Source organism: Periplaneta americana, chromosome 7, assembly GCF_040183065.1.
Source record: "Periplaneta americana isolate PAMFEO1 chromosome 7, P.americana_PAMFEO1_priV1, whole genome shotgun sequence".
Classification (NCBI taxonomy): Eukaryota; Metazoa; Arthropoda; class Insecta; order Blattodea; family Blattidae; genus Periplaneta; species Periplaneta americana.
In genome coordinates, this window is record NC_091123.1 from 32,780,377 (window position 1) to 32,800,033 (window position 19,657).

General features: G+C 37.3%; 1 protein-coding gene across 1 annotated transcript in view; it reads right to left on the minus strand.

Annotated features, from left to right (window-relative positions):
* nesd (nessun dorma) overlaps window positions 1–19,657 on the minus strand; it is a 213,833-nt gene that overhangs the window by 116,994 nt on the left and 77,182 nt on the right. The gene's annotated exons all lie outside the window — the stretch shown is intronic.

Here is a 19,657-nt window from a genome sequence, read left to right on the forward strand (position 1 = left end):
AGAATGATATAGATAGTATATATCATATGCATGCTGTACATTGATACTCGTTTTCTCGAGTTTCTAATTTTCAACATTTTGTAACATTCAAAATGCTCTAATAAATGCAGTTTTCCTCCAGTCTCAGTGAAATTTCTCACATAAGTCCGCAAAAGCATGTGAAGTAAACTGACACATGTGTTTTCTTCTACCATTGAAACTATTCAAATGACCATGTGTTGCTGATGTGATAAGTTTTAAAACAATTAAACATTAACTAAAAGAATAATATCTTTTTCTCAAAAAGTAATTGGAAAAATATGAAAGCATGCGTCATATTTTACATACATCTATCAGCAATAAATTAAATATAAATTTAAAGAAATATTATGTAAACTTTGAAAATTGGGACAATTACAATTCAGTATTAAAAAACAACAAAAATTAATTACAAGTAAACTAATTTGCACATCAACGTGAATATTCGTGTATTGCATTTTCACACTGTCAAAAATATGTGGTAAAAATTTCAGACTAATTGGTGTAAAAATGTAGAAATTAGAAATTTCACAGCTCCATAGCCTTTTTAGGCAACAGTGCAGAATTCAGACAATTCAGACAATCACGGATTTTAACAATCATAAATTTGTATATATATATATATATATATATATATATATATATATATATATATGATCTAGTACTTTACACTCGACAAAATATCGACAATTACTCATTAGTGGCCAATATACATGATCATGAAATTAGAAATAGTGAACAAATTAATATTCCATATTGTACATTACACAAGAGCAACACAAACTTTTTTAATTATGGGGATGAAATTATATAATAAGCTCCCAAGTCAATATTATAAATTACCAATCAATAGCTTCAAAACTAGATTTTACAATTGGTTATTAAATAATCCTTTTTATTCTGTTGCTGAGTTTTTCAACACAAATTTGTATGAAATTGTATTTTAATAAATAAGTTTAATTGCAATTTAGTTAGTTTTCTTTAATTTAAAAGTTTCAAATTATTTCATGTTTTCATTGTATTATTTACATTTTTCTGTTTCTTTTATTAGTGTTTTTTTAAATGTATTTATATTTAAATTACATAAGTTAGGTCAGATGCAACAGTGTTCATGAGTAAGATAGTTATATATAATAAAAGTAATATAATACAGTTATATGAACACTTTTTATAATAAAAGTAATATAATACAGTTATATGATCACTTTTTATAATAAAAGTAATATAACTATATAAAGGGTGCGTCAGAAAGAACGGATGGATTTCAAACTATCGATAAGCAACGAGGAGAGAGATATAGTGAGGGGGGACCACGACTGTTGGGTCAGCCATAGAATGCAGTTTCAGTTGAGAATATGGTGTTGGTCTGGTGTACAACGTGCTTTCATCGTAGAGACATTTTTGAAAAATGAAGAGTCTGTGATCGCCACTCAGGACTCATTTCGACATCGGATGTCACGCTAGGATTCCAACTCGGAATACAATTATGCGGTGGGTAGCTTCATTTCGTATCACAGGTTCAACATTAAAGAAGAAATCACCTGGACGAAATTCTATTGCACTGAGATTGTCCGAGGCTACGGTAAGATCTCGCGCCCTGCGACTTCTTTCTTTGGGACCATTTGAAGGCGTAAGCTTGTAAACATCGATCACATACACTGGACGAACTGAAGACAGCGATTCGTGAAGAAATCGTGGCAATTGCACCAGCTATGACTGTGAAAGTGATGGCAAACATCAGAAAACGCCTCGATGCCTGTATTGAAAGCCAAGGACATCATATGAATAATGTTGTTTTCCATAAATAAACTGCATGTATTGGTGAATATGTTGATAACAATAAATTTTTGATTTGATGAATCTTTACAATTTTCTTGCCATGTGAAATCCATCCGTTCTTTCTGACGCACCCTGTATTTATATGTTTTTCAATGTATTCTGATGAAGCCTAAAACTGTATGTCTAATGGCCAAATAAATTGAATTGAATTTAATTGAATTGGGGGGAGGGGACCGCAATCAGAAGTCTCGCTGAAAAATGGGTCGTCCCTTCAAAAACTTTGGAAACCACTGTCCTAAAGGAAAGAAACTTCACTATAAAAATGTCCAAGAATCACTGTTAAAAGGGCAAAGAAGACCAGTGCACTCTGAAAGACGTTGGAATGACCAAAGTCTAGGAATGAAACAGACCGACTTGGTCTTAACCCTGTTACTGCTGCTGCTGCCGATGCACCTCGTATAAGAAATGCTGAATTTCGTATGCATTTGCTGCTGTCGAGCTTCTTTAGTGTGCTGCATTGTTCTGTGCAGGTTACGACGTGAAAATAGGTTAACGGAACACTGACCTAGTTGGCTGAGCCATTAGTCAATACTGGAGTTTTGATGTAGTTTCAACACGTAAACTAGGCTATGGATTCCTATTATGGTTATTTTACAACATCATTTGGTATTTTTCCAGGAACTCAACACTACGACCTTCTATAAAGAAGCTGATACAACATCTCTGACATGTGACGAGTAAGTGCTGTCGACAGAAGCATTGAAGCCGGCCATAGAGAGAACAACTGAAGTCTGGATAAGAAAAGTACCATTTGCTCCTTTTTAGAGATCAGACCACCCTTCTACAATTTTAATTTCGACTCTTTTTTTTAACGTGATACTTCTATGCGGTTCTCATTCGAGAAATCTAATCACATTTTCTGTTAAGGTTAGTTTACAATAAACCGGGAACGGAAACGACAACGAGAACGAGAACTGAAATGTTTTTAAAATAAATATATTTAAATGTGAGCATTCACAATTAACGAGAAGCTTGCCGGAGTCCGGGAACGGGAACGGGAAGTTGGCCAAGTTTTAAGTTTGCCGTTCTCGTTTCAGATCACAGTCTACTAGATTTATTCTGTTGTCGTGACGGGAATATTGTACGAAATGGAAATATAAAGATTGGAAATTTATCTTTTGAAGAGGTGGAGAAGTTCAAATATCTTGGAGCAACAGTAACTAATATAAATGATACTCGGGAGGAAATTAAACACAGAATAAATATGCGAAATGCCTGTTATTATTCGGTTGAGAAGTTTTTATCATCCAGTCTGCTGTCAAAAAATCTGAATGTTAGAATTTATAAAACAGTTACATTACCGGTTGTTCTTTATGGTTGTGAAACTTGGACTCTCACTTTGAGAGAGGAACATAGGTTAAGGGTGTTTGAGAATAAGGTGCTTAGGAAAATATTTGGGGCTAAGAGGGATGAAGTTACAGGAGAATGGAGAAAGTTACACAACACAGAACTGCACGCATTGTATTCTTCACCTGACATAATTAGGAACATTAAATCCAGACGTTTGAGATGGGCAGAGCATGTAGCACGTAAGGCGAATCCAGAAGTGCATATAGAATGTTAGTTGGGAGGCCGGAGGGAAAAATACCTTTAGGGAGGCCGAGATGTAGATGGGAAGATAATATTAAAATGGATTTGAGGGAGGTGGGATATGATGATAGAGAATGGATTAATCTTGCTCAGGATAGGGACCAATGGCGGGCCTATGTGAGAGCGGCAATGAACCTCCGGGTTCCTTAAAAGGCAGTAAGTAAGTAAGTCATCAAAAATCTATTTGGTCGTCGTATATTTTGTAGCAAGGAGGCCGTGACATAATTTCTTGTCCATTCACTGTTTGTAACTAACCCAGAAATTCAGTAGAATCACTATCCATATATGCTACTTGTATATGTGACCAGACTACCACCATAATTTAATTCTTAAATATTTCGTGTCTTAAATTTCGAAGTTGGTTTACCTGTGTTTATGTTGGCTGGCTTGTACTCATGAGAGAATGCCATTGGTCAAGTATACACAACATCAGAATGCGTAATATCGACTTTATATATCGTTATTGACATACATATCGATATGTATAGCCGTTTCCGTTCTCGGTTTACTGTAAATAAAAAATCTTCACGTTCACGTTCTTCGCTTCACGTCCTCGTTCTAGCTCTCATTCCTGGTGGATCCAGCCTTTAATGGGGCGATATCATTAATCACATATGGTTTACATGTATAAAATTATGAAATGTTTAAAACAAAGTAGCTTTGAATCCAGTTAACCATAATAAAACATAATGAATTCATTATTATTCGTATAAAAATAGGGGCGACTAATAAATGCGGGGAAAATAAAGACATAAATAGTTAATTTAACATAATTTAATTATTCTAAAGTACTTAACTGTGGAGGTTGCGGACAAAACCGGTCATTTTCAAAATATATATATATTTTTTCAGGAGTAGAAAAAACCTCTACGTCTGCTTTGTCCATCACAAGTTCCATCACGACCTGGGTCGGGAATCGAACCAGGGCCGCCTGGATGGAAGGCTAGCTCGCTAGGGCTTGGGCCACATACGCGGCGAGGGTCATTATGACTCAGCACTGCGACCATTACTGATATATTGTAGTAAACCCACACCTGAGCGCATTTCCAACCTGCACTAGCTGACTAGGCTAAGATTCGCTGAATATCCATGTTTCGAGCAGGCAACCGCAACTCTTCTCGTTCCTGGGTTGTCCTTTCCCTGCGTCGCGACGCTAGCCGACGATTGGCGACTGTTATGATTGGTAATAGAATGGAATGATTTTGATGCCTAACATGGGAAAACGGAAGGACCCCGAGGAAAGCCCTATCTGCGACCTTGTCCGACACAAGTATCACAACAAAATTTTCAATGAAAGAGCTTAGTCTAACCGGGAATCAAACCCGGACCATCTGCGTAAAAGACTGATGGTCTAGACTTATATCCGTATTTCTTGGAGAAAAATAGAGTGAATCGGGAGGAGATGACTATCGAGGGAAGATGCTTATTTCTTTGTAGTTTCACATTCTTCCACGAGAGAACGCCACGCGCATGTCTCCATGATCACTGAGACAGTTGAATGTATGTAGAATGGAAGCTAACTCATTTTGCCACGTGTTCTTTTTGTGAGAAGAAGAAAAGCAAGAAAACAACTAATTTTTCTGCTATAAAATACTTGTAAAGGTAAGATATGTTAAAATTTTAATACATCCTTGAATTCTTAATAACTGTCAAACCTTTGTAATGGATATTGTAGTAAAGGTTCTAAAGTTTGTATTGTTAACAACCAACGACCTTGTTTCGTCATCTTAGGTTGCGTCACAGCACTAGACATCTTACCCAGATACTTGGGAAGATGATCACTTTTTTTCGGTGTAAAATGGCAACTTGTTGCAAGAGTTTTATTTTTTGTTTTATTGCAGGGAATGTGTAAACATTACGTAAAATCCTCTGATAGAAATCAGTGGATTGAGGACAGTCTTCAACTCGCGATGGAACATATTATAACAGAGGGTATGAACTGTTTTAGAATATCGCAAGCATACGGGATTCCTTACCGTACCCTTAAACGCCGCCTAAAAAAAGAATCATGACAAAAAATGTACTGGAGATACTGCGTGTTCAGTTCAAAGTGTGTCATGGCTCGCTGTATGCCGTCATGTGGCTAGCCGATGAACCTAGAGAATTCAATCTTCCTACATTTCCGCAGAGGCGTATTACCTAAATGCGAAAAAAGTTGCCTGGCAAGTACGGCGTTCATTCTGAAGTACGCAGTGTCCGTGGATACCCACGGACTCTGGAAGTACGTACCGATACGTGCGGTAACGCCGGCAGTGGCAGGAATGTGAACTGTTTGGAAACACGTACTAAGGTGAGTTTTTTTTCTTACTGTCGGGATATGGCGAGAGGGTTAAGACGATTACTTACGTATTTGTTGACATTAACTTCGACGGTCAACATGGACACGGAGCATTTGATTTGTGTTGTGGAATGTTGCGGTATGCAACGGATGATAACAAATACCCTGCGTACGACTTGCCCGCGCAAAACACAGTTCGAAAGAGGTTATGGTAGCACACAGACTGTACAGACCGCCATCTGTTGTTACGACGTTCAAGTTATACAGTACACGTTCTCAAGTTCAGATTGAACGCCTTGATTAATATGCAACTTCTCTGACATAAAAGCTGAAACTCGCTTCAAATCGCTGACTCACAACAGTGACGTCATGACACACTTTGAAATGAACACCCAGTACAGTAGGAGGAATTCTGAATAGAGAATATTGACATTGCTTGAGATGAGGGATTTCTGCACCAGTTTTTTGACTCCACAATCAACAGCATTTTATTTAATTTTTAAGCTTAAAAGATATGGTCCACATTGTGGTTTGTTGTTGTACGTAACCTAGAGGGTCAATGGCCAGGAGTCAGCGGATTTACCACTCTGACAACACGCAAGCTGTCGTTCAGGTGTCTGCCCCTCGTATTGCTCAATCCTTGCTGTGACTCACAACTCCGTCCACGTCAGGTTTTATTCCAAATAAAATACAGCAAAGTTGACCTCTTCGTATATTTTTATAAGTATGCAGTTTGTAAAATAGTACGTTATCTGTTTCTCTGAAATCCTCAGATGAAATTTTCGTTTTGAGCATGCCATTACAGTTTATTGAGCCGATATGACATACTTATTTCTCCCCTCCTGAAAATAAGTTCACAGACTCACAATAATAATATAGACCTAATGTTGTAAGTTTGATGACGATGTTCTTGAAGTGATATAGGCCTACCACTACAACACTTCTCCCCTCACGAACGCATTATGAAATACAAATTTGATTTCACTCCATGTTCGTGAAAGAGCAAATAAAATAAAGTAAATAATAATAAAAGTGAATAATATAATTATTATATTATACAGGGACATCATTTTATTTTTACTTCAATTTTTATTGTACCTGAGTTTTTGAATGTACTTCACTCCCACCCCTTCTACTAAGGAAGTTCCAACTCCACACAGAACCAAGACCGCAGATAGTAAGCAGTACTGAGTTACTGAGTAGAGTACGTTCCAGAAATATGTTCGCGTTTTCCAGTGACGAAAGAGCTTTCAATATTGAATCATATTTTCGCACAGGTACTGTCCGTTTGCCTACGTCGCATCCTGATTTCCCCCACCTGCTTCTGCTCGCCCCTCTGTAAAAGCTGGGCTGTCTTAGCTCTTTTCTGAAAACATTAATTTCTCTTAGGAATTGGACGTTTACGTAATATTATACAGCTGTTTAATTTAACTTAAAATAAAAGGGCCTCGTTAAGTAATTAACTGTCACGTGATTTCCTCCCTTTCTACAATCCTGCGGCATAACCACTTGACGGACAGTAGATAGCATGTCTGAGTAATTTTATATTTTCGGGTCGGGCAGAAGTGAAGATTGAATTTACAGTACGTAGAGTAGGTACAGAATTATTTCAACATGAGTTACTAGTACGAAGGACGAAACTGGCAATTGGAATTGGATGCAATAGTCTATATTGCGATAATATGCACAAAAGAACTGAAGCCTGTATCGAAATGAACGGCCACCATTTTCAAAATTGTGTTTAAATATTCATATTATGATTATTTTTCAATTTAACTTCTTTCACTATATTGTACGCTAATGTGCTGTAGACAGTATACACTGCATAATGAATACGTTCGCATGGATAACTCACTTCGTGAGTAAAAACACTTATTCTTAATACAGTACTGTACTTTGATTAAAGAAAAACCTAATGAAAATTATCAAACTCAAAATCGCGATATTTCCTAGTTTACGTAAATGGATGAACTACTTTTCTTCCATCCTATACCTAGTAGAGTGATTTGTGTTTTACGCCAGTATCATCGAACTCCAGTCTTGGAGGGGGGAGCAAGCGGTGTTTCCGGTTCTCTAAAGGTATAGACAGGTTAATATTAAAAATGTTAGTAAAAATAAAATGATGTCCCTGTATAAGGCTCGTGCATGCGAATTCTAAATGAGGCTGTAGAGCAAGTGAACAGGTTCAAATACTTGGGGTGTACGGTTAGCAGTAATATGAGCTGCTGCCAGGAAGTCAAAAGAGGGATAGCAATGGCAAAGGAGGCTTTTATTAGAAAAAGGAGCATCTTCTGCAGACCTCTGGAAAAAGAACTAAGGACGAGACTAGTGATGTGCTTTGTATGGAGTGTGGCATTGTCTGGGGCAGAAACATGAACATTACGAAGCAAATAGAAGCATTTGGAATGTGGATATGGAGAAGAATGAAGAGTGTGAATTGGATAGATAGACTAAGAAATGAAGCTGTGTTGGAAAGAGTGGATGATGCTGAAACTGATCAGGAAGAGGAAAAGGAATTGGTTGGGTCACTGATTGAGAAGAAACTGCCTACTAAAGGATGTACTGGAAGGGATGGTGAACGGGAGAAGAGTTCGGGACAGAAGAAGATAGATGATAGATGACATTAATATATCTGGATCATATGCGGAGACTAAGAGGAAGATAGAAAATAGGAAAGATTGGAGAATGCTGGGTTTGCAGTGAAAGACCTTCCCTTAGGCAGAAAACTATAAATGAATGAATGATCAAGCTCGCCATGTAACACACATGTTTTTCAACACATTCACATCCTTTCTCATCCATCACTTAATTGTTAACTGAAAGGAACTTTACTCTGTGAAAATGAAAATATTATAAATTAATAGTTATTTACGATATGAGTATTGTAACGTTTCATATTACAATACGAGGTTGGAAACCTGTCAAACGAGGCCGTGGGCCGAGTTTTATAACCAGTCGAATATTGTAATATGAAGTTACGATAAGTATATCATACTACAACGTTTTATCCACCTTGATATAAATTAATTTTTTAACAAAAGTAATTGAATTATTTTCCCTAATTTATTTATTTATTCTGGTAGAGTTAAGACCATGAGGCCTTCTCTTCCACACTATCAAATGTAAAATACATAATGAAACAATGACAAAAATAGGAACATAATACTTAAATATAAAAATAATTTTCATGCACATTAACAAGCTTATATGGGCTTAAACGTGTCTTTTGTGGAGAGATGTTTATTATTATTATTATTATTATTATTAGACTATTATTAGTTTCTTTCTGTGACAGGCGATTCGTTTATGTTCTTCTATTAGTATCGAACACGAGAGATTTTTGTTTATAACAGAAGAACAGCAGTAGGCCTACTAGAAGAAATAAACAAGCATTGTTAAAATGAGTTCAAACGAGGATTCAGATATTGAAAATGCTGCAGATTCTGTAATTGAATGTTTAGTACCAAACTGTGAACATATGTTGTTAATATTTATAATAAATAAAATCAATTTCATTCAATTTAATTTTATGTGTGGTTCACATTACACAACAAGTTAGGTAATAGCAGTATGATTATATAACTAGTAGCGTAATAGAAGTATCATTACGTAACTTGTTGCGTTATTAATGTATTTATAAGATTTTATTAGTGATTTAAAGTTCATATTACATAATCAAAGTGGATAAAATATTAATTAATACTTACATTAATTGCTAACACGGCCATCACGCAATATCATGATCCACAGTATTATTACGGAAACAAAGAAAATATTTAGCATCTGAACATCAGGTGGGACAAGATATTAAACAAATGCGCATCAGGTGCGATAAGATTGTTTCGACAAGTTTGCAGTTGGTTTTCATTGGTTAAAACTCGTTGGATGCTTACACTTCATTGGTGTATTGGCACATGAGCGAGACGATCATCAAAACTTCGCAGTCTTTCATTACGACATAAGCATTCATTACTACAATAGTAAGAATATGGGGTTATTCTGGTCTGCTTTGTGCGATTTAGGATGCGGTGATGGGCGTAGCATGCGTTGTAATAACATCAACAGCAGGGTGTTTCTTGGCAGTAGCGATTTTAAGGCCTGCACACTAAATCTCGCACGAGGGAAAGAGAGAACAGTAGAGTTGTAGAAATGCGGATAGACAAGGATATCCGGAGAAACAAGATTACAGAGGAGCACAAGATCAATAAGGAAGAGAACAGATTATGGACATACATATGCACACGAGAATAGGGAATAAAACGCTAAATCTACGAGTACGTATAGGCCTCACTTTGTTTAATCCAGTCACTAATTAAAGGTGGAATTCAGATTGAAGCTAATTTTGAATTCCTGTACCGTATATTACACAGCAATCGAAAAGAATACCGAGATTTATATGATTAATATATCCAATAACCTAATGAATAAATATAAAAAAGTAAATCCGTGGCGCTACAGCCAATGAAGGACCAAGACCGACCAGCCGGCTGCTGGTCTCACGCCCACATGCCGAAGCAGAGGTGGACGATCATCCAACCAATTAATAAATATAAGTGACATAAAACTCACACTACACCAGAGATGATCGATATACTAACTGTGCATAGGTACCATTTTATGTATCGTAATTCTTTTAACATGAAACGTTTATGTGCTTAACATTCGACAAATCTGGTCGCAATATTTGTTACTATGGTGACGTCATTAATTACAATAGGTCTTGGATGACTAAAATTATGTTACATTTATAACAAAGTACTTTAGAATCCAGCCGAGATAACCATAAAGAGGAAACAAATGAATCTGACATAATGAATTCATTACTTTTCGTACACAAATGGGGTTGATTAATAAATGCGAGGAGTATAAAGACAGACATAGTTAATTTAACATAGTCTTAGGGGAGAGTCGGGTAGTATCGGACATCGGGTAATATCGGACAGTGGTATGGTAGTACCTGAATGACATGGCTACGTTTCTCTATGCGACATCACAGAAACGTAACCATGTCAATCAGGTACTATCATCGTGTGGTAGATGAAAGAAACGCACTGTCCGATATTACCCGATGTCCGATACTACCCGACTCTCCCCTAATCCTAAAGCGCTTAACTGCATGGTATTAATTTTCAAATGAATCCAATGCTCTGTAATGACATATATTATTCGTTACAATTCCAAACAACTTATTGGCGCCATATAGATGTGTGAATCGTTTCGACTATCAAAGTTCGTGGCTGACTTGAATCTTGAGATAATTAATGTCAAGAAAATCTGCCTAATAGTTTCGGAGGAATTGCTGTATAGAAAGAGATGGATAGTGGTATAGGCGGATAGATGGCAAATCGAAAATAATTTTGTCTATATTCGTAAGCCGAAAAGCACCGGTTTCAATGAGAATATTTGCATTAATTTTTGCAGCATTGCAAAATTATCCTCTTTGTATTCTGGAGAAAACAAACAATTGTATAATTAACCATTAACATAATTATACGATGTGCAGTTGAGAGAGAGAAAAGAAAAGTTTTTCGCTCGGCTAAAGGCATTCTATTTCAAAAAGCTTTAGTTTCGCTTAACTTACTTACAAATATTATAGATTTATTAATTTGTCCTACAGAATAATATCTGTAATATTGAAAATTAATATTTGAGGAGAAGAATTCGCTCCGGTGCCTGGGATCGAACCCGGGTCCTTGGTTCTACGTACCAAGCGCTCTGACCACTGAGCTACGCCGAATTCAATCCACAGCACCGGACCAAAAATGCGGAACATCAACAGACTCTTTTCTTGGGGTTACTTAATTACCTATTGTCAAGGGCAGGTCTCTTTGGTGAACATTTTTCAAAATTTTCGTGAAAAATTAATAAAATGTTGTACTTATGGTTAAAAATATGACAGTAATTTCGTGATATTTTTCTTTGCAACATAATGTCATACTCAGAAGCCTACATAATCTTAATTAGCAATAATCTTATACACGACATTATATTTGCAACATTCATAGCGAAATAAAAGCTGTTAATAATAATAATAATAATAATAATAATGATGATGATAATAATAATAATAATAATAATAATAATAATAATAATTCTATCATTTGTAAATAAGCCTTATCATTACTTAATTCTGTTACACAAAAACTCTTTCATGTATGGTCCTGTAGGCCATTAAAGAAAATAATAGAATTCCCAAATAGTTTGTCTTCCTTTCCTTTTGTAGCTAATAGCTTCAAAACATATGCTCTATATCTTTAAAATAATTTATAAACATTTCCATTTTTCGTTTTTATCACAGAAATGTTCCCCCCCCCCCAGAAATAGCCAATTTACTGTCATAAATCAGTTACAAACTATGATAAAACCAGCATATACTTCTTGGTGAATGTTCCCGCCATATTTCGCGTTTATCGCTAATATAAAAAATTCGGCACTGCCTATTGACCTACATGAAACAATACGTCAAGCCTTTGAAAAACAACTTTTTGCACGATCGTGTTTTTTGCTGTACATACAGCTATTGTTTTAGGCCTTGAAAGTTAGAATTCCCATACAGAAACTTGTTGTTAGGGAAACATTTTTCTTCATAACATAAAACTATACTGAAATAGACCCATTACAGTGCACTTATCGTTACTTAGTTACCATTAGAGTGCAGTTTTTGCGAAGGCTTTGGAATAATATTGCTCCAAATTTTCAATGCAAAATTATTGTATTTGTAATTTTAAAAATATGATCGCGCAAAAGATGTTGTACAATACAACAATACACGTTTGTATTGTATACAATCTCGGAAATTGAAAAACTCGCTCTGATCGTTTTTCAAACTTTTCCTCGATTTTGTAACGTAATATACTATCACTCTGTATTTTCAATGCAAAAAGTGTTGTAAAATGTATACACTATTTGCAATGCTAAAAACATCATCGTACATAGTAGGCTAATACGCAATAAACTTGTGCTACGTGCATAACAAGATCTTAGAAATGGAAGAGAGACTCGACTTCGTTTCGTCTTTTGTAACTTTTGCTCGATTCGGTTACAATGCACTTACCACACTTGTATCACAATATAAGTAGGCTTACTGTATTTGAATAACAAGTTTAATTGGTCGACTATATATATATATATATGTATATATATATATATATATATATATATATATAGTCGACCTGGTTGGCGAGTTGGTATAGCGCTGGCCTTCTATGCCCAAGGTTGCGGGTTCGATCCCGGGCCAGGTCGATGGCATTTAAGTGTGCTTAAATGCGACAGGCTCAACTCAGTAGATTTACTGGCATGTAAAAGAACTCCTGCGGTTACAATGCACTTACCACACTTGTATCACAATATAAGTAGGCTTACTGTATTTGAATAACAAGTTTAATTGGTCGACTATATATATATATGTATATATATATATATATATATATATATATATAGTCGACCTGGTTGGCGAGTTGGTATAGCGCTGGCCTTCTATGCCCAAGGTTGCGGGTTCGATCCCGGGCCAGGTCGATGGCATTTAAGTGTGCTTAAATGCGACAGGCTCAAGTCAGTAGATTTACTGGCATGTAAAAGAACTCCTGCGGGACAAAATTCCGGCATATCCGGCGACGCTGATATAACCTCTGCAGTTGCAAGCGTCGTTAAATAAAATATAACATTTAACATTTATATATATATATATATATATATATATATATATATATATAGGGGAGAGTCGGGTAGTATCGGACATCGGGTAATATCGGACAGTGAGTGTCTTTCATCTACCACACGATGGTAGTACCTGATTGACATGGTTACGTTTCTGTGATGTCGCATAGAGAAACGTAACCATGTCATTCAGGTACTACCATATGGTGGTAGATGAAAGAAACGCACTGTACGACATTACCCGACTCTCCCCTATATATAGGCCTACATAAAGGCTACAGCTATATTTCTTATCGTCTAATGAATTTCTTGAAGCTTTGCTGACTTTTGGTCTCAATATTTCTAGAGATGCAACTGAATTCCGATTTTTTTCAAACGAACTGTACTATACGTATTCACAAAGTATAAGTCTTTCATGTGAGAAGTCATGCTGTAATTCTTTGATAGTCCACCCACCGCCTTGAAAATGGGAGGGGCGACTCCAGATTATCTTGTGGCATCACATTGCTCATCTTCCCTGTGGCTGGCATGAGAACTGTCCACGACAAAAGCAACACGCATAATCCTTTTATTTTAAAATTCAATTTTAAGAAAGAAAAACGTTCTCAAGACGCACTGAGGCGTTTGCAGTTTCAAATTGGATGCAGTCTGTCTTGGCGTGACTAGATAAACACGAGCAGAGGAGGAAGCGCTCGGCGTGGTCTTCATGAAATGAACTGTCGTGAACATACTACCGCAATATATCACAATTTGTTGCGTTCGGGTCTCGAACCAATACCAACAGGGGTGGCCATATTTTGCATATTCATTTATTTTATTGCTAGTAAATTTAAAATGAATACAAGTTAATATAATACAATATAAACTAGCAAGGAGGTGCACTATCACTTTTACTTTCTAACTTTGCTCTAGAGTATGCCATTAGGAAAGTCCAGGATAACAGAGAGGGTTTGGAATTGAACGGGTTACATCAGCTGCTTGTCTATGCGGATGATGTGAATATGTTAGGAGAAAATCCACAAACGATTAGGGAAAACACGGGAATTTTACTGGAAGCAAGTAAAGAGATAGGTTTGGAAGTAAATCCCGAAAAGACAAAGTATATGATTATGTCTCGTGAGAGAATATTGTACGAAAAGGAAATATAAAAATTGGAAATTTATCTTTTGAAGAGGTGGAGAAGTTCAAATATCTTGGAGCAACAGTAACAAATATAAACGATACTCGGGAGGAAATTAAACACAGAATAAATATGGGAAATGCCTGTTATTATTATTCGGTTGAGAAGCTTTTATCATCTAGTCTGCTGTCAAAAAATCTGAAAGTTAGAATTTATAAAACATTTATATTACCGGTTGTTCTGCATGGTTGTGAAACTTGGACTCTCACTTTGAGAGAGGAACATAGGTTAAGGATATTTGAGAATAAGGTGCTTAGGAAAATATTTGGGGCTAAGAGGGATGAAGTTACAGGAGAATGGAGAAAGTTACACAACACAGAACTGCACGCATTGTATTCTTCACCTAACATAATTAGGAACATTAAATCTAGACGTTAGAGATGGGCAGGGCATGTAGCACTTATGGGCGAATCCAGAAATGCATATAGAGTGTTAGTTGGGAGGCCGGAGGGAAAAAGACCCTTAGGGAGGCCGAGACGTAGATGGGAAGATAATATTAAAATGGATTTGAGGGAGGTGGGATGTGATGATAGAGGATGGACTAATCTTGCTCAGAATAGGGACCAATGGCGGGCTTATGTGAGGGCGGCAATGAACCTCCGGGTTCCTTAAAAGCCAGTAAGTAATATAAACTATCCACACCGATAGCAGGATAGTTTAGAATGTGGAATTTCACATTTTGCTTGTCACTACATAGACTATCAGATATTATGTGCGTAACTGAACACTTTTGCTCGGAAACTTGACAGGATTCTGGGCCCGAAGAAGCTCTCATCACAGGTCAATATTCCTGATTTCTCTACGTGTCTGACTCCGATGTGATCGGAACACACGAAGCTTCACTCGAGATTTTCCGATCTCTTCTGTCAATCATGACACCACTGGCTGTCATGTCACGGCTGTCAGTTATAAATCGATCAGGAAGTAGAATAAGGGAACAGCCTCGCATTTACAATATTTTTCTGCAGATATGCTCAGATTTATTTCTGTTTTATGCTTACAAAAATATGCACAGTTCCACTTGTGAATGTTACTTCCTGGCTACTCTACGGATTGTGAATATTAAGGATTACTCTGCAACAGTCACACGAAGACTGAATACAATACCGCGGCCTCGTCGCAGTTTGTGATTAAAAGTGTTGTGAGATGGTGGGGGTGGGTGGTGGTGGTGGTGGTGGTGGTGGTGGTGGTGGTAACAATAACGGCGGTCTTTGTAACAACTTCAGGAATTTTTAAAAATCACCAGGAAATCTATGGTATCTTTTTGCAAATGTGGAAAATATGAAAGCAATTTTCAATTAGATGTTAATCTCCGTGGTTTGTTCGTCAGCATGTTGGTTTACAGATCTGGAGGTCCCGGGTTCAATTCCCGGGCTCAGTGAATTTTTCTTGAAGAAGAAAAATTGTCTGGGTGTCTAGAGTCTGGAAATTTGTATGATTGTGAGTGTGCCGGGTTAATATTAATTAGCCAATCTTCAAAACTATAAAGTACAACATATCAGAACTGTCGCTGGGCAGTAACCTGAACACAAATTTCAGTGTCACATTGGTGATAGGTATCTCCATCAGTTAGCACAACCGTAAAGCACTAATTTATGCTATAGAGTTACCAACAACGAAAAAAAAATAGATGTTTTATTAATAACAAGACAATAATAATAATAATAATAATAATAATAATAATAATAATAATAATAATAATAATAATAATCCTGAGGAGCGCTGAAGAAATGGTTACGATAGTTGTTTTCTTATTGGTTTGTTTTACGACCGCTTTATCAACTTTTTTTACTTGGTTATTTAACGACGAAAATCATTTAGAATCAATGAGATTGATGACAGAGAGGTGGTATTTGTCGAGATGAGGCCGAGGATTCGCCACAGATTACCTGACATTCGTCTTACGGTTCGGGAAACCTAAGAAAAACCAAACCAGGTAACCAGCCCAAGAGGGAATCGAACTCACGCCTGAGCGTAACTCTTGGCCGGCAGGCAAGCGCCTCAGCCGATTGAGATACGTCGGTGATCTTTATCAATTGCTATGGTTAACTAGGTCCCACGCCGTGGCGTCGCGGTCTAAGGCATCCAGCCTAGGACTCGCGTTACGGAATGCGCGCTGGTCCGAGTCCTCATGGGGGAAGAAATTTTCTCATGAAATTTCGGCCAGTGTATGGGACCGGTGCCCACCCAGCATCGTGGTGCACTTGGGGAGCTACGATAGGTAGCGAAATCCGGTTGCGAATACCAGCTAGAACGGCTGGGGGGATCATCGTGCTAACCACACGATACTTCCATTCTGGTTGGATGATCGTCCACCTCTGCTTCGGCATGTGGACGTGAGGCCAGCAGCCGGCTGGTCGGTCTAGGCCCTTCACGGACTGTAGCGCCACGGATGATGATGATGATGATTATTATTATTATTATTATTATTATTATTATTATTATTATTATTATTATTATTAATGAAGTAAAGGTAATAAGCCAGCGAAATGAGTTCGAGGTTCAGCGCTGAAAGTTACTCAGAATTTGCTCTTAATGGGTTGAGGGAAAACCCCAGAAAAATATCAGCCAGGTTACTTCTTGTTCTAACCAGGATTTGAACCCGGACCCGTTCGTTTCACAGTTTGACATTTTCACCGCTACGGAGGTAGTGAGCATGGCGATGGTGTTATAATGATGATAATCATGGTGATATCGGTCACGGCGACAGAGGCGTTAGTTGTAGTGGTAGTGGTAAAAATAAAAAGCTTCAGAATTAAAAAAGAAAAAAAAGAAGAAAAAAAATCGGAGAGGAATTTCTGAAATGTTGGAAAATATGGTAATACCACAGTCTAGTATATACAGTCACAAGCTTTAGTTGTGAGGGTGCTAGGAACAATAGACTGTGTCAGTACTATTTCGCATTATCTGTAATGAGGCGATATTAGCGATCCTAGTGGTTAGCAACCATCTATGGATACATATTTACTACGTATTGAGCTTCGTGACTGCATATAATACTAGACTGTGGTAATACCTTCCAATTAAATTCTATAATTAATCAAAAAGTAATACTATATTGTAAATTTTAAACTGAACAACAATGTAATTTTATTATCTCAACAATAACTCTTCACTTTCTACACAGTAACACAGTATTCGTTAGTGCACTCCATGGACGACAATGACAAGTAAATACTTGGACTATTACGAACAATAATGAACTGTTAATCTTAACTAATATTTACAAAGCACTATTTACAACACAACGGTCAGTTCTCAGTTCACAGCTCGTTTGTCTTGGCTAGTTCTTCTAGCTCAGTCACTCGCGTTCACAGAATCTCGAACCACAGACCTTCAGAGAAGATCCGCTGAACTTCGAACTCGGGTCCCCTAACTGCGGTCCACTGCACTCGAACTCCGGGCTTCAGGCTCCACAGTTACGGACACAACTCAAGTCGCGCTCTGGTCTCGAAGCTGGCTTCACTGCTACACAAGACTGGCTTACTGACTGACTGACTTACTTTAACAACACTGCCTTACTGACGGGCTGAATGAATCACTGTCCGAGTTCACTCGCGTTTCTTCTTTTATAACCACAGCGACGTAGCCTGGAAAGTTCGAGTTTTTTTCCACTTCGACGGACTTCTCGGCCTCTCTAGGCAAGCAGAAGATGCGCGCGCAACCTCCCCTCGCCGCGTCGCCCGTTCCCCTCTCTTCTCTCCGTGGAGCCCGTGTCGACTCACGCGCGACCTGCTCTCTTGCGGGACGCTGGTCGTGAGTTCGAATCTCACGTCGCTGTCACAATATTATTACGATTATTATTTTTATTATTATTGTTATTATTATCTATTATTATTATTATTATTATTATTATTATTATTATTATTATTATACAGGGCGATCCAACAGAAAGTGGAATCTACCGTCAACCATCCGGTTTTGTCACTGCTCGTCCAAAATAATATACTCGATATTCTATTAAACTGGTAAATAAGTAAAGCAATGGATAATAAATTAATTAATAATAAAGGAATACACGAAATAAATAATAAATCAATGAATCATTATATTAGGCTATGTACCAAATTTAAATTTATTGCTCAAAATGGCCGTCCTTCACTTCCACACATTTCTCACAGCTTGAGATAAAGAACTGCACTCGAATGGCATTAACCTTTTGTCCGTAATTTTTTTATTCACAACAATCCTTTTTTTTTTAGTACACACAGATACCGTAAGATCGCCACTTATTAAGAAGTTTATAGGCGTACTATTGTAAAGGAACTCGTGTTTCTGGATGCCCTTGTGTAAAACGTCGCTTCAGTTTCTTGCAACCTTTCTTTTTAAATAAATGCACCACAATGAAAATTCTCTGTGCTACAGTGAAAGCCATTTCATTTTCGAACACTAACACTCGATCATACCTAATGTCACAAGAACATAACACACGACCAATACATCCGAACTTTACCGAAATGGGCTGTGGATTGCTGGCGGTATTCCCCGCCACACCTTCCCACAACATTCGGGACCTTGTGTTCGGGCGGCTGGGAAATCCACCGCTCGTTGGATCTCACGATAGCTCAACGCTATGTCCGAAAAGATTAATACAACGGTAAGCTGTGGTTCGAAAATGATTTGAAAATTCTCTTTCCTCAGCATGAAAAATCCTTCACAGAACGTTTCCCGAGATCGATACAAATAATATAATGGTTTGTAGCTTTTGTAGACTAATCACCAGGGAGCGAAACTTGTTGCCTGATGGGAGAGAAGCGAGTGATTTCAGGTTAACTGTACTCTAGAGTCCAACTACTGTGTACATTAGAAGACAACGTGGATCGTGCTCCGTTCAACTACTGTGCCTTAGTTGTTCGAGCTACTTGCTCCGTGTTGCAGTCGAGGAGTAACTTTTTTTAATTGGTTACTTTACGCTTTATCAGTTGCGACATTTAACTTACATCATTGATTAGAGACCACAGAATTTCGTACTAATTTCAAAAAAGAAATCGTGATATTTTGCGTTTCATCGTTAGTTAGTTGTAAGATAATCGCCTCCCTTTATGGAGGCCGAGACGTAGATGGGAGGATACAATTAAAACGGATTTGAGGAAGGA